This window comes from Etheostoma spectabile, unplaced genomic scaffold (genome assembly GCF_008692095.1).
Source record: "Etheostoma spectabile isolate EspeVRDwgs_2016 unplaced genomic scaffold, UIUC_Espe_1.0 scaffold272, whole genome shotgun sequence".
NCBI classification, from domain to species: Eukaryota; Metazoa; Chordata; class Actinopteri; order Perciformes; family Percidae; genus Etheostoma; species Etheostoma spectabile.
Window position 1 is genome coordinate 622,037 of NW_022605576.1, and position 3,654 is coordinate 625,690.

General features: G+C 32.7%; 2 non-coding genes across 2 annotated transcripts; both read right to left on the reverse strand.

The window, feature by feature from the left end:
- Positions 1-654: 654 nt before the first annotated feature.
- On the reverse strand, positions 655-735 carry trnas-gcu (transfer RNA serine (anticodon GCU)). The gene has a single exon. It is a non-coding gene; the product is annotated as a tRNA-Ser (tRNA).
- A 2,531-nt stretch (positions 736-3,266) lies between these two features.
- On the reverse strand, positions 3,267-3,348 carry trnas-gcu (transfer RNA serine (anticodon GCU)). The gene has a single exon. It is a non-coding gene; the product is annotated as a tRNA-Ser (tRNA).
- Positions 3,349-3,654: the final 306 nt, after the last annotated feature.

Consider the following 3,654-nt stretch of genomic DNA (forward strand, 5'->3'; position numbering starts at 1 on the left):
CTATACTTTGTCTTTTTTCACTTTTTTGACATATTATACTGTGTCTTTTTTAACGTTTTTGACATACTATGCTGTGTCTTTTTTTCTCTTTTTTTGACATAATATACTGTTTTTTTCTCTTTTTATACTTACTTACTGTGTCCTTTTCTCTTTTTTCGATGTACTATACTGGTCTTTGTTTACTTTTGACACACTATACTTTGTGTTTTTTTCACTTTTTTGGGACATTACCTATACAGTGTCTTTTTTCACTTTTTTGACATGCTATACTGTGTCTTTTTTCACTTTTAACTTACTATACTTTGTCTTTTTTCAATTTTTTGACATACTATTACTTGTCTTTTTCACTTTTTGACTACTATACTGTGGCTTTTTTAACGTTTTTGACATACTATACTGTGTCTTTTTTAAGTTTTGACCTACTAGTGTGTCCTTTTTCACTTTTTTGACATGCTTAGACTGTGTCTTTTCACTTTTTGACATTTGCTATACTGGTCTTTTTTCACTTTTTGAACACATATACTGTGTCTTTTTCTCTTTTTTGACATGCTAACTTAATACCATTGAAAAACTATATAATGAAGGTCTTTTTCCATAAACCTACTAGAGCTTTTTATGACATGCTATCCTGATCTTGTAGAAGACAACCTGGTTCGATGAGGATGGGATTCGAACCCACGCGTGCAGAGCACAATGGATTAGCAGTCCATCGCCTTAACCTCCGGCCACCTCGTCTTTAACACACTGGACCATTTCATCACTTTTGACACATACACACGGTGCTTTTTTTACTCTTTGACTGCTACTGTGTCTTACTTTTTTATACTTACTATACTGTTTTTTCACTTTTTGACTCATACTTGTCTGTTTTTCACTTTTTTGAAACACTATACTTGTCTTTTTCACTTTTTGACCATACGTATACTGTGGCTTTGAACGTTTTGAATACTATACTGTGTCTTTTTTACGTTTTTACTACTATTGTGTTTTTTCACTTTTTGACAGCTATACTGTGTCTTTTCACTTTTTGACATGCTTACTGTGTCTTTTTCTATTTTTTGACAACTATACTGGTCTTTCTTTTTTTACTACTATACGGTTCTTTTCTCTTTTTTTGACACTATACTTGTCTTTTCTCTTTTGACATGCTATACTGTGTCTTTTTCACTTTTTGGCACACTATACTGTGCTTCTTTTCTTTTTTTTGACATACTATACTGTGTCTTTTTTTTATACTTTGATACTATACTGTGTCTTTTTCCTTTTTTGACACACTATACTGTGTCTTTTTCTCTTTTTTGACATGCTATACTTTCATACATTGAAAAACTATAATAAGGAAGTGTGCTTTTTTTCCCATAACCTACTAGAGCTTTTTATGACATGCTATCCGCATCTGTAGAAGACAACCTGGTTGATGAGGATGGGATTCGAACCCACGCGTGCAGAGCACAATGGATTAGCAGTCCATCGCTTAACCTCCGGCCACCGTTCTTTACACACACTGGACCATTCATCACTTTTTACACATACTAGACTGTGTCTTTTACTCTTTTGACATATAACTGTGTCTTTTTACTCTTTTTGATACTATACTGTGTTTTTTTTCACTTTTTGACATACTATACTTTGTCTTTTTCACTTTTTTTGACACAATATACTTTGTCTTTTTTACTTTTATACTACTATACTGTGTCTTTTTGCATTTAGACTACTATACTTTGTCTTTTTTCACTTTTTTGGACATACTAGATGTTCTTTTTAACGTTTTGGACAATACTATACTGTGTCTTTTTTCTATTTTTTGACATACTATACTGTGTTTTTTCTTTTTATGTAATTACTATACGTGTCTTTTTTACTCTTTTGGTGACATAATATACTGTGTTTTCTCTTTTTATGACTTACTATACTGTGTCCTTTTTTCTTTTTTGAGACAATCTGTGTCTTTTTCACTTTTTGAAACATATACTGTGTTTTTTCACTTTTTATACTTACTATACTTTGTCTTTTTCACTTTTTGGACATACTATACTGTGTCTTTTCTTCTTTTATGGACTTACTATACTGGTCTTTTTCTTTTTGACATGCATACTGTGTCTTTTTTACTTTTTTGACAGCTACACTGTGTCTTTTTTCACTTTTTGACACACTATACTTTCATACCATTGAAAAACTATAATAATGAAGTGTCTTTTTTTCCCATAAATCTAGAGCTTTTTATGACATGCTATCCTGCATCTTGTAGAAGGCAAACCTGGTCGATGAGGATGGGATTCGAACCCACGCGTGCAGAGCACAAGGTTAGCAGTCCATCGCCTTAACCTCTCGGCCACCTGTCTTCTACACACACTGGACCATGTCATCACTTTTACCATACTACACTTGTGTCTTTTTTACTCTTTTTGACATACTATACTGTGTCTTTTTTTAGATCTTTTTGACTTACCATACTGTGACTTTTTAACTTTTTTCACTTTTGACATGCTATACTGTGTCTTTTTTTGACATTTTGACATACTATATGTGTATTCTTTTCTTCTTTATGACATATATACTGGGTCTTTTTCACTTTTTGACATACTATACTGGTCTTTTTTCACTTTTTGACAACTATACTGTGTCTTTTTTCACTTTTTGACATATATACTGTGTCTTTTTTCACTTTTTGACATGCTATCTGTGTCTTTTTCTCTTTTTTGACAGCTATACTTTCATACCATTGAAAATATAATAATGAAGTGTCTTTTTTTCCCATAAAACACTAGAGCTTTTTAGACATGCTATCTGCATTTGTAGAAGACAACCTGGTTCGATGAGGATGGGATTCGAACCCACGCGTGCAGAGCACAAGGATTAGCAGTCCATGCCTTAACCTCTCGGCCCTCGTCTTTTACACACACTGGACCATTTCATCACTTTTTACACATACTAGACTGTGTCTTTTTTACTCTTTTTTGACATACTATACTGTGTATTTTTCTCTTTTTATGACTTACTATACTGTGTCCTTTTTCTCTTTTTTCGATGTACTATACTGTGTCTTTTTTCACTTTTTTGACATGCTATACTGTGTCTTTTTTAGCTTCTTTATACTCTACTTTTTTTCACTTTTTGACATACTATACTGTGTCTTTTTTCTCTTTTTTGACATGCTATACTTTCATACCATTGAAAACTATAATAATGAAGTGTCTTTTTTTCCCATAACCTACTAGAGCTTTTTATGACATGCTATCCTGCATCTTGTAGAAGACAACCTGGTTCGATGAGGATGGGATTCGAACCCACGCGTGCAGAGCACAATGGATTAGCAGTCCATCGCCTTAACCTCTCGGCCACCTCGTCTTCTACACACACTGGACCATTTCATCACTTTTTACACATACTAGACTGTGTCTTTTTTACTCTTTTTTGACATGCTATACTGTGTCTTTTTCACTTTTTATACTTACTATACTGTGTCTTTTTTCACTTTTTTGACATACTATACTTGTCTTGTTTTACTTTTTGACCACAAACTGTCTTTTTCACTTTTTTGACATACATACTGTTGTCTTTTTTAAGTTTTGACATACTATACTGTGTCTTTTTTCGCTTTTTCATACTTATATTACGTGTCTTTTTACTCTTTTTGACATCTATACTGTGTCT